Genomic DNA, 13,076 nt, shown 5'->3' with positions numbered 1-13,076 from the left:
GAATGAGACATACAATCGAAAGTATACATACTGTAGAATATAAAAAAGGACTTAAGACACAACCCTGAGGGACCCCTACATTTAATATCAATTCTGCTGACAAAACAGGGCCCATTCTAACTGTGGACGATTTGTCAAGAAGTCTAACAACCAATTACAAATATGTGTGTCATAGCCAGTCTTTAAAAGCTTACTAATCAACATAGTTGGCACAACCATATTAAAAGCGGAACTGTAGTCCATAAATAATAGTCTGACATATGAGTCTCTGTTCTTCATAGGGTTCTCTGTCATTTGGAGAACCATAAGGGCCGCATCCTCAGTTGACCTATTTTGCCTATAGGCAAACTGATAGGGGTCAAACAATGAAATAGCACCCTTTAAATGATTCAAAACAACCCTTTCAAAACACATCATAACCAAGGAAGTGAGAGCAGTCGGTCAAAAATCATTCAGACCAGGTACTACAGAAGATTTAGGAATGGGAACAATAGTGGTTGTTTTGAAACAACGTGGGACAATACATTGTGCCAAGGATAAATGAAAACATTTTGTTAAAATCCCAGCCAATTGGTCGTCACATACACGTAGATTGTTTCCCGGAATACTATCCAGGCCCGGTACCTTCCTAGAATTGGTCTTCCTAAGCATAAGCCTAACCTTAGATTCCAACAAAATCAATGGATTGTTTGATAAGGAATCATCAATTCCCATAGTAGGGGAAAAATTTCCATTCTCAAACCTAGCATAGAATTTATTTAACTCATCCACATAAGAATTAATTAACCTATTGGCAGTTGAGCCCTTATAGTCAGTTAGGCACTTAATACCTTTCCACATAGACCTTGCATCTCCAGATTCCTTAAAGTGACTTTCAATTTTTTGTGAATAAGCTACCTGTTAGGGTCTCCTGCCCTGTGCTGCCACGTCGTCATGGCAACCGGGAGACAAGTGCTAGCGGAGTAACCTGAGCGCAGCTGATACTCCGGTTCGGGTCTTTTGCTGTGCAGTGGTTACAGGCTCTGTGCACGGCAGGGGATCCGGTGCTGGTTTTTGTGCTCACAGTCTGTAAGGTCTGAGTGGGGCGTGGACAGCACCTGCTATATAAACCCTCTTCTCAGGGTAGGCAGATGCTGCTGAATCTTTGTTGGTTAGTCAGTTCCTGAAAGTAAGCTAGTACTGTGTAACTTTGTATTTGTTTGTTGCTTACTGCAATTAGGCCTTGGGATTTGGTACTACACTCTGCCAATCCAGACCTAGCAGTAAGACTGGAGTCAGTCATTTAACCTGCTGGGGTTCTTTTGCTACTCTGTGAACCTAGCAAGTTTACGGCTGTATTCTCAGACTTGCCTGCCAAAATCCTTTCTCACTGTGCAAGGTGTTCAGGTGTCAGTTTAGTGGCAGTAAGCTGAACCAGTGCACTGCAAGTGAGGACTAGGATTGTGGAGACTCTCCTTGTGTCTATTATTCCATCTCTGACCAAGGAGTTTACTGCCACACCCGTTGGTAACCCTTTAGGGTTTTGCTGTTGCCCTTAGCAACAGCATTTCAGGTTCTCTACGTATTAAATCACAACATCTCGCTTCTTTCCATCTGAGCATTCCTAATACTAGGGAGACACCCAGTTTCTTAGCCTTTGGGCTTCTCTGTTCACTTTGTGTTTATTTTGTTACTCTATCACCTTCTGTGTATGTAATGTCATATTCCCCAGTCTATCTGTGAGTTCATTTGTTTTGCATCCCTCTCCGTTCAGACATCAGTACATTCCTGCTGGCACTGGTGTGCATAACACTACCTTAGCCAAATGGATACCCTTTTTTAAATTTACAAGGGCAATTTTATATGCTGCTTTATCCTTGGATTTAAATGCCCTATCCCTAATCGTCAACAGGGAATGGACCTCACTATTCATCCATGGGTTATCATTTGGAAATGTGCAAACTACCTTCCTTCTGGTAACACTTTCTATACAGCATCTAAGATACAATAGTACCAAAGAGGCAATAAGATCTACATTAACATTCAAATCCACTGTTGCTTCTTCCAGAAACAAATCCCAATTAGTATATTAGTACACTCTTAGTAACCTGTGGTATATACCTGTAGATTATGAAGCAGAGATGTAAGAAAACAAAATAATTGGAGGATTTTAAAGTCTGCGATGTACTGAAATAATATATCTTGAGCATCAAAATTATCTGATTTTACCTCACATGACAACTGTGATATGAACAGGACACTCCTCATTAATGAAAGAAGGATAATGCTGCGCTTATTAAAAGCAGCTCTTATAGAAATTATATTTGAAATAGATAAAAAAGAGCGCTATGAAGTAAAATAAATGATAAATGTTAAAGCTTGTGGCACCTGTAAAAAAAGGATATTAATTAGTATCAATAATGTTTACACTCTTTTGAGTAAATGATTGGGTAGCAGATGTTTCATGGTTTTTATACGTGGTATGATGTCAATTGCCCTACCTTTCCCTGATCCGGAGTGGTGACTGGGCGGTTACTAAGGTAGCAGCCGTTCCAGTTGTTGTAGCCGATGGCAGGGCTCCGGCGTGCTCTAACTCCACTGTGTCCAGCAGGCTTTGAGCCGCGCACTGTGCAGTCTCTTCCTCCGGATAGAGTGTGATTCACCATCCTTGAAAAAAGTGCGCTGCTGCCGCATGAAATGCGTTGGAGCAATCTGGAGAACGTTTACATCTGCTTGGGACAGCATCTAACACGACTGAGCTTGGCCGCATCACGGATACGTCACCACCCATATTCGGAGGAAGAGACTGCACAGTGCGCGGCTCATAGCCCACTGGACGCAGCATAGTTAGAGCACGCCGGAGCCCTGCCATCGGCTTCAACAATGGGAGCGGCTGCTACCTTAGTAACCGCCCAGTCACCACTCCGGATTAGGGAAAGGTAGGGTAAGTGACATCATACCACGTATAAAAACCGTGAAACATCTGCTACCCAATAATTTACTCAAAAGAGTGTAAACATTATTGATACTAATTAATATCCTTTTTTTACAGGTGCCACAAGCTTTAACATTTATCATTTATTTTACTTCATGTCATTCTTTTTTATCTATTTCACTCCTCATTAATGAATAAATGCAAAAGAATATAATCCATCTACTTCCGCTCCAAAACTAAACTTTCATAGTGAATGCACAGTAAGCTGGTGTGAATTCACTCCATGATATGTATCCTAAAACAAGTGCAAATCGGTCATTCTCATTTTATAGATACGTGCAGTATGGTTCTTAATTTCTTAAACATAGGATACTCATTATCAATATAGATATACCTCAGATGGGGTTAAGTTGTTAGTGGGATATTATAAGGATCAGTACAGTACTTGGATCTTAATTGGTCCCTACCCTTTTAAATATACGTACATATGTTTAATAAATGCCTAGAATATTTTAAGGTAATACTAAATTGATTATTAAAATATTCCATACACCTTATAGCAGTTATAGAATTTGTAGCCTAAGTTCAGTATGATAGGTCAACAGTTCTAAGGTCGACAGTCGATAGGTTGACCACTATTGGTAGACATGCATTAGGATGACATAGACAAAAGGTCAACATGGCAATGGTCGACATAGGAAAATGTTGAAATTAATTTTTTACAATTTATTTTAATTTTCAACTTTTTCTTACTTTACCATCCACGTGAACAACAATTGAGAATAGTAACCTGTGTCAAGCACAATGCTATAGGAGCAATGCACCTTGCCTGCAGCATGGCAAGTGAAGAGAGCCTTGCAAGGGGACATGGTACACTAATTTGGTTTCCCGGTTCTTTTACAGAGAAAATTACACAAACCCCCCCCCCAAAAAAAAACTCTTGTTGACCTTTTTCTTTTGTTGACATTTTCCGTGTCAGCCTTTTTACCATGTCAACCTGTTTCCCATGTTGATCTTGTGCATGTCGACCTTTTGGAGTCAACCTAGACACTGTCTACATTTTGCAGATCGACCCATTGATCAATAACCTAGTATGGTTCCACTAACAATATATACAAGACTAATACATACTGTAAAACAACATTGTTTTCAAAACTTGGCACAGTTTTTGATGCGTAAAAAACTTAGTTCTTCCAAAGATTTTTTTTGTTTGATGTCCATTGCTTGTTCCCAGAGTTCTACAGTAAGTGGGAATTTTGAAATGAGGGTATGAAAAATGTAAATGGATTTAGTGTTTATTTCAGGGTGTACTATTGCAAAAAGGTGGGTTGGCCACTCAAAAGGGGATGTGTCCTTAAGAGAACAGGGGCGGTGAGGTAGACTGAGGTGTTGAGGCACACATGGGTGGTGTGGTGGGCAAGAAAACTATCTGTGGAATTTAAATACCTTACTGAAGACCGTACGACATAAGTCTAAACAATGAGCATATGGTGCCACCTGTTCTAATTCACTGATCAGTGTTTATGAGCATAACAATACTGTCAATGATACCATGCTGTGCCCTGTACTATTTTGATAAATCACAGCTTCAGTTACATTTCACATATGGACAGGACAGTTCAGAGCCTGGCTGGGCCAGGTACTTTTTAGGGTGTGTAGCCTAGTCCCAGGAGCCGTGGTCATGCACCCTTAGAAAAAAATACAGGAAAAAATTATTTTAAGCACCTCCCTGGCCACACTACAGCCCATAACACAGCAGCGTGTGCTGGGCTGAGGAGAAAAGCTGCAGCTGCTGCCAGTTAAGGGGGAAGAGACCTAGGGCCCCACTGGGCCCCTCCATCAGACCTGGGCATGGGTAATAAGTACCTTCTCTCCCCTTTTATCGGCACCACTGTATGTAGAAACATATTACTAACTGAAGATTGCCCATCATTGGAGTGAAAGTGAATTAATGTGTGGGTGGGAAAGGGAAACAGGATGAGAGGGACACTGGGTGGGAGAGGGACATATTGAGGAGTGGAACACTGGGTGGGAGAGGGGCACTGGTTGAGAGGGGGACACATGGTGGGGGAAGGACTGAATGAGAGGGGGCACTGGGTGAGAGGGTTGACACATGATGGAGGGAGGACTGAAGAAGAGGGGGCACTGGGTGAGAGTGGGATGCAGGGTGGGAGAATGACAGAGGAGGAGGGGACACTGGGTGGGAATGGTAGGGAGGAGGACATATTGGGGAGAGTCTTAGAGGAAGAGGGGGTGTTGCTGGTTTGGAGAGGATGCAGAGTGGGAGAGGGACATATCGGGGAGTGGGACAATGGATGGGAGAGGGATGCAGGGTAGGAGAGGGGCACTTGGTGAGAGGAAGGACAAAGGGTGGGAGTGGGACAGAGGGACACACGGTGGACACTGGGAGGAAACTGTCATGTACTGGGATGCGCATAACACAGGCATGGTGATGCAGTAGATTTGTGATAATTACAGCAGGTTATGCATAACTCATTACTGGGATACCTCTTGGGGAAAGTAACTCAAGGTACTGGGAGCTGTGGCAAACACTGGGGCACTTACTGTGCATGGTGACTTGACAGATGAGCAGTAATGCTCATGAGTTATGAAGTGCTCAATGCCGGAGTACTCCCATGGGACACTAACCTGGGGCACTGTGGTGGACAGTTACTATGCATGGTGACAGGGTGGGAGAGCACTGGGGGCTGTCACTGGGATCCTAGAAGGCAGAGCACAGTCAGGAGTATAACTTTTAGCAACTTGCGCATGCACCCTAAAGCCGCCAGGGACTGACCAATTCCTAAAGAAATAAAAGTGTTTACCCAATGGGAGGTGCTGCCATGCTGCCAAATCACTGCCAGCCACAGTAATCGGGATGATGAAGCTGCTGTTTCTGTAAAATAAAAGTTCAGTGCTCGAAGTGCTGGTATGTCATACAGTTGTATGCCGACACATTTAAAAAATAGCTTCTTCCACAATTTTCGGATCAACACATTTGCAAAAAAAGATAATAAAGAACAATAGTGTTGAAAGTCTGTCTTGTCTCCATCATGAGCCTCCTCAATGTCTCCAACTGCCATGATGTAGATAAGACTAGTTTGCGTCCACAGATGAGCAAGGAATAGTGAAAACCTGTAATGCCGACTCATGGTAAGTGTAACAGCAGACCAGAGATTGAGGTGGTTTTAGGGGGTCCTGCTGTATGATGGCTCCAAATCTTTAGTATATACAGTATACTGAACCTGTAAATAATTATCATACAGAATCTATTAACAATTATTTAACCAGTCGCTAGCTACAGAAGTAATTACACAGGACTGCAAAATAGCACAGGTAGTCCCACTGCACAAAAGTGGAAGCAAGGAAGAGGCAAGCAACTACCAACCAGTGAGCTTTACTTCAGTAGAAGGGAAATTGATGTAAACACTACTAAAAGTACAGATGTTTCCTGTTACATTGTTGGCAACAATGTGTTAACATCACAAGCTTAAAGTTGCAGCACAGCGTACCATAGAGGGAGCATGCGTATGCATGCTCCCACTTCCAGCACAGTATAATGAGTGAGGGTAGTGGTGGAATATAGCCAGCACAGAGTAATTTTAGTGGGTAGTGGGAGCTTGTGCTCCCGCTACCCAATACTTGTGGAGCTGGAATGCGGTGGCAGTAGCAGAAGCATGCGTAAGCATGCTCCCACTAACAATAGCAGGCTATGTTGAAATTAAAGCTGTGGGAGGTTGCACTATGATATGGATGGCATCAGTGCCTCAGTAAGCAGCAAGGATGCGAAAGGACACTTCTGTGAAATTCTCAAATCCAGGAAATTTGCAGGATCCAAAACAGCAAGGATTTACTGCAGGGGAGGTCATGCTAGTCAAATCTTAATTACTTTTTTGACTGGGTGACTCAAATAATAGATGAAGGCGGGGCAGTCAGTGTACAATAGCATATCTGGACTTTAGTAAGGCTTTTGACACATTGCAGACTGGTAACTCAAAAGCATGGGTTTGGATTTTAAGAATGTTGAATTAATAAGAACTTAGTTGCAGAATAGGAAACAGAGAGTTGTAGCAAATGGAGTGCATTCTCAGGAAGAAAAGGTTACAAGTGGTGTACTTCACAGATCTGTACTTCGGCCAGTGCTTTTCAATATCTTTGTTAGAGACATTGACAGGGGGAACGTATGCCTTTTAGGGACATTGCAAGGGGGAAAGTATGCCTTTTTACAGATGACACACCAAGAGGGGTGAAACAAATGATTATGTATCAAGGTAGACTAGAGGAATGGTCCACATGTGGCAAATTTTAAGTGACATAAAGGTTAGTACGGAATGTAACAAAGCAATGAGGTAGGCAAGTCAGATGCTTAGTTGCATAGAGAGAGGATTCAGTAGCAAAAAGAAAGAAGTAATAATACCACTGCATACTGTAGGTCATTGGTATGGCCTCATCTGTAATACTGTGTTCAGTTCTGGAGGTCTTCAGAAGGATAAAAACAGGGGTTAAAGTGAGCATGAGTAGGGTGGAACTGAGTTACATCACTTCTAATTGAAGGCGAAACCAGTTCCGCATCTGCCCGTCCACCTTGCCAGGCTACCTACTAGTAAGGAGCTTTGGGTCCAGGTGGCTGCACAGTTTAAAGTGGCAAGAACCTCCAGCCACACATACTGTATGGGCTGAAAGAACGTCTCTGTCATTGAGGCAAATTTATAGGTGCCACATTCCCCTAATTCTTCAATGGGCTTTTACAGCCCATGGCATGACCCTGTTCCCCCACTTCAGCAACTTTTCAATTGTCAGTGGGAGGCAAAACTGTCACTTTCATTGCATTTCTGGTCAAAAAAGATTAGAAAACTACAAAGAAGACATCCATGACACAGAATCTGTGTTATAAATATCTTATTGTATTATTTTAATCATTACGACAGGTGAGGCTTTGCCCCCAGCCTGCCCAGACTGCATGTCCCTGCTTACTGTAGTTTTAACAAGGCTTACCCAATATACCAGTCAGTATACTGATCATCATTTTTACTACCACCAATTAGAGGGCATGATAGCTATCAGCCAACTAGGATAAACAGAGTTTGATAATGGCAGTGTAAAAGCCAATCATATATTGGTGACCATGTCATAGTTTGATTGAATGTAAGTAGCCACATCAGTAAATAATTCTAATTTGTCAGTAGTCCAATCATTTAAGTCTTTGAAGAAATGAACTGCTCTGTTTTACCCAACTGCATCATGGCTCTCGGGCCACTAACTTTGAACTGAGGACAGTATTAATGAGCAGCCATTTGGGTTCTTGGTAATTTTATGGAGAAAACAATACTCAAAAATAAAAATATAACCTCATGTTAACCTTTTCCTGTTTTGACCTTTTCCATTGCGGCCTTTTTACAATGTAGACCTGTTTCCCATGACAATCTTTTGGGGGGGACGGAGGGGGGAACTTGGTGAGAGGGCTGACACATGGTGGAGGAAGGATTGAGGAAGAGGGGGCACTGGATGAGAGGGGGGATGCAGGGTAGGAGAACAGAGGAGGAGGGGGCACTGGGTGGGAGGAGGACATATTGGGGAGAGTCACAGTGCATGAGGGGGGATGCTGGGTGGGAGAGGATGCAGAGTGGCAGAGGGTCAAATTGGGAGTGGGACACTGGATGGGAGAAAGATGCAGGGTGGGAGAGGGGCACTTAGTGAGAGGAAGGGCGCAGGGTAGGGGTGGGACAGAGGGACATGCGGTGAGCACTAGGAGGAAACTGTCATGTACTGGGCATAACGCATGCATGGTGATGCAGTCCAATCATTTATATGCATTCCAATCATTTATACAGTATCTTCTAAGAAATTAACTTTCTCTGTTTAACTCAACTGCATCATGGTTCTCAGGCCACTAACTTTGAACTGATGACAGTATTAATGAGCAGCCATTGTCACAAATGAATACTGTCTAAGTCAAATAAACAGTAAAATCACACCGATATTTGTTTAGCTCTACATATATCTCTTACATATTTGAGATACACAGTGAACTACATTTTTACTTTTCATCATTATCAGTTGAACAATTATTCTTACACTGGCTGAAGTACCCGGGTTTAGATTTTACAGTTATTAAGTTATCAACGAGTTGGATGTAGCATTATAAAAATAATATGTAGCTTAGTAGTTCTTCCAACATACCAATGAAGTGGATGACCAGTGTAATTTTTGTTTTTGGGGTGTCGCCAGGAGCCCTGAGGACCTCCCGTGACCCCAACCCAAAGTAAAATTACACCCATATTTATTTAGATCTACACATATCTCTTGTATAATTGAGATACAAAGTGAACTACGTTTTTACTTCTCAATCTTACAACTTGAACAATTATTTTGATAGTTAATTTTATTATATTTTTCGTTGATGGTATTAAAAAATATTTTTTTTTACATTGCAAATATTAAGAGTTAGATTTTTCTTTTCTAGTGCACCATAAAAAGACAGATCTTGCCTCTCCCTTCGTACTAGGATCAAAAATAATGCCAGTTGAGGACATAAATATCTGAAAATAACTGTATATCCAAGAATTTTCCCCAAGAGCATGGCATACAGTACAGTGCAGTCCACAATACTGTATTCTCAAATTTTCACTAACACACTTGGGAATTAATAATATATAATTGAATAAAGGAATTTTACAAATAATATATTTTGTGGGCAACCAGACATTCATCATTTGATAGCAGATAAGAACCACTTGGCCCATCTAGTCTGCCATTTTTTAACCATATTGTTACCTCAAATCATTATTTGATCCTTATTTATTTGTATGAGTGTGTGTGTGTGTGTGTGTGTGTGTGTGTGTGTGTGTGTGTGTGTGTGTGTGTATATATATATATATATATATATCCTTGTGTCTATCCCATGCATGTTTAAATTGCTCTACTGTCTTATCCTCTAATACCTCTGCTGGGAGGTTGTCCACTACCCTTTCTGTGAAGTCATATTTCCTCAAGTTTCCCGTGAACCCACTTCTTTTATTATTATTATTATTATTATTATTATAATTGCACTTATACAGTGTTTACATGTTATTAGACAACCAGTACATCATTTAGAGGCTGTTCCCCAGTGACCAAAATGGGTTCCTCTCGCACTTTCCTACAGATTTTAAAGGTACAGTAGTATTATTTCCTGAATGATTGAGAAAATGTGTGTGCTCCAGGATAGAAAGTGCCAAAACATAAGAAATTGCAAATTTATATAGTCTGTTACAGAAACAGAGCTTAAATAAATACCAGATCAAGTTCCCAGAAACATAAGTTGTCAATTATAAAACAGCAACATTAAATAAACTATAATATAAAGTAATTATAAGAGAGTAGAGTATTCCTTCCTGCAATACACCTACAGTATTTTTTTCGGGGATGTAGTTATGTGACCGGCGGTCAGGAGACCGCCAGTCACAATACTGCCGGCTACATCCCGCCTCCTTCTAAATCCCGACAGTCGGCATGCCGACTAGCAGGGACTATTCCCACTCGCGGGTGTCCACGACACCAATAGAGTGGGAATAGAACCTGTGGCAAGCGCAGCTCACCATCCAGCATGCAAAGGGCTCCTGCAGTTGGTATGCTGACTGCCAGGATCCCCAGTGCTGGTGATACATACCCAACCCTTTTTTCAATATATTTTTGACATTTATTATTTCTTGATTTTAAAAGGCAGTGTGGGACTGTCTTTCCTTTTGTAATAGATAATTTTTTTTGATTGTCAGATGTTGACCATAGGTGGTTAAAAAAGTAATTGTTGGTAGAAAAATTCAACTGATTATTATTAATGGCACATTTTGACGAGGGGAGAAATTCAACCCAGTTGACTTAATGATTTAGAAATATAATTTAGGAGATCTTGTTACACGTGATTTACAGCTTTGAGGGTGATTGTACAATTTATTTTCTAATTTTCCCTCCAGAACTTTGAAAAAATGTAACCTCCAGGAGCAAAGTAGACAGCAATAAAAATGAAAAATATCTTGAAATATAAGTAAGTAAAGGAGTAGTGGAAGATCATTCAACGTAACAAAATGTAACACTTTAAAGAAGCACACTACCACAATCTAATTGTTTTGTGAAACTTAACAAAGCTGTAAAGTAGTAAGGAACATGGCATGTATGCCACCAGTGACAGAAGTGCGGAAACTACAGTCTTAGGGTGTTCCACCAGTTTAATCTGTTTTCCTGCTAGAGTATTAGTTGCATTAATTGCACTGCAAATCTGTGTTCTCTGACAGTTTTTCCCACTACATACTGGCTGTCTTTGTCAGTGAGTCCCTACATTTGCCCAGGTAATGGAAGATAACATCTTTATCTACGTGGCTCCCTTGACCTAACTTAAATTGCCTAAATTAAATTTACTAAATTATATTCCAGTGGTTTGAGCTAACATTATTTGTTCTTTATTTTACAACTTCTAGCATGATTTGTACTGTACTTTCACATTTGCTTTGAGCTTCTCATCCATGCCCCCCAAAAAAGGCTAAGGGCAGTAAGCTGCCACCTCCTGCCAATTCCCTGTTACTTCAGCACCAGGAAATATGACCTTTCTTCCTTAGTGAAAGAGGCCAGCATTGCTTCTTCATTCACTGTCTCTGCATTCCATGGCTCTCCTATGGTTTTCCACATGTAGCAAGGCCTTAAACTGAGTCCAAGGCCCAAATCATGATGTATACAAATGTGTGACCTGACAGGAAGTGATGTCTGTTGCCATGAATTCTGGAAGATTCCTGTTTCTCTGATGTCAGCCTAGTTACAGTATGTTTGTCATGCTGAGTAAACAAGTTCTGTTTCACTCCTGAAGTTGTCAATCCAGTCCTTGTAAACCAACATCTACAAGGTGTTAGAATTTGTCAGACATGACTCAAGGTTTCGGCTGCATTGATCCCCTCATCTTTGAAGTAAACATTGCTTGAAACTGGCTCCAGTTCACAATGCACTAGAAGGTATGGTGGAAGGGAAGGGGGCGGTGGACAGCACACTTTAGTTCTAAACATAATAAGAAGGGCTACCATGATAAGACTTGTAGTGCCACACAGAAAAAAGGGAAATGCAGGTGCACACTCTAAGCACTAAGAAAACTGGTAATTAGGACAAATATAATAAATTGTGCAATTTAACATGGCATAAAATTGAGGTTCTTAGCATAATTTTGGCCCAAAAATATGGGCCCACCTACCTTGGCCAGGTAACATTCCTAAAGTTTTAATCCAGGACATAGGACCCTTCATGCCAGCCCAGCCCAACCACTCCAAAACCATCACACAAGTCAGAAGTAGCATTTTAAGTGTTAAAAAGCATTACATTAATAAGAAGTAGCAGCTTAACTAGTGAAAGTGTTACAAAGGCGAGAAGCAGCAATTCAAATGTTAAAAAGTGTTACTTAGTAAAAAGCAATTTAAGTGCTAACAGTGTTACATTAAGTATTATATATCCCTATATTTTTATGCGTCCCCAGATTCTCTATTATGTTTATGTAGCTGTGGGAACTTACATGCTTTCACCTATATCACTTCTATATTCCACAATCAATTTTATTTCTGCCTTATAAAAAAATGCACTGTTATCTCTTGCATTAACTATCATACATAGTATGATAAATGCAGTGCTTAAAGTGGTCCTAGAGAGGTGGTGGAACTCACCCCCCCCCCACCCATGCTTGTGAAAGAAAGGAGCGTGGCCTTGAAAAAAGGGGCGTAGTGTCCCCACTTCACATTACGCCACATAGTAGCACAATCTTATTCACATTTCACCACATAGTAGTGTCCCTTACTCATGTTATGACACACATTAGTGCCCCTTATGCACAAAGCCGACAGTAGTAGCACCCCTAATACACATAATGCCCATGGCAGTAGTGCCCCTTATGCAATACCCACTGTAGTGGTAGTGCCCACAGTAGTAGTGCCCCTTATGTAGAGCCCATAGTATTGGTGCCCCTTATTCAGTGCCCCCAGTAGTAGTGCTCCTTATGTCCCCAGGAGTGATGCCCCTTATTAAGTGCCCCCTATGCAATATTCTCATTAGTATTGCCCCGAGTAGTAATGCCCCTGTAGTTATGTACCCAATAGTTATGCCCCCTGTAGTTATGCCCACTGTAGATATGACCCCAGTTGGTGTGCTCCCAGTA

The sequence above is a fragment of the Pseudophryne corroboree genome, chromosome 1 (genome assembly GCF_028390025.1).
Source record: "Pseudophryne corroboree isolate aPseCor3 chromosome 1, aPseCor3.hap2, whole genome shotgun sequence".
In the NCBI taxonomy this organism is placed as follows: Eukaryota; Metazoa; Chordata; class Amphibia; order Anura; family Myobatrachidae; genus Pseudophryne; species Pseudophryne corroboree.
Note: the sequence above shows the minus strand (reverse complement) of the source record.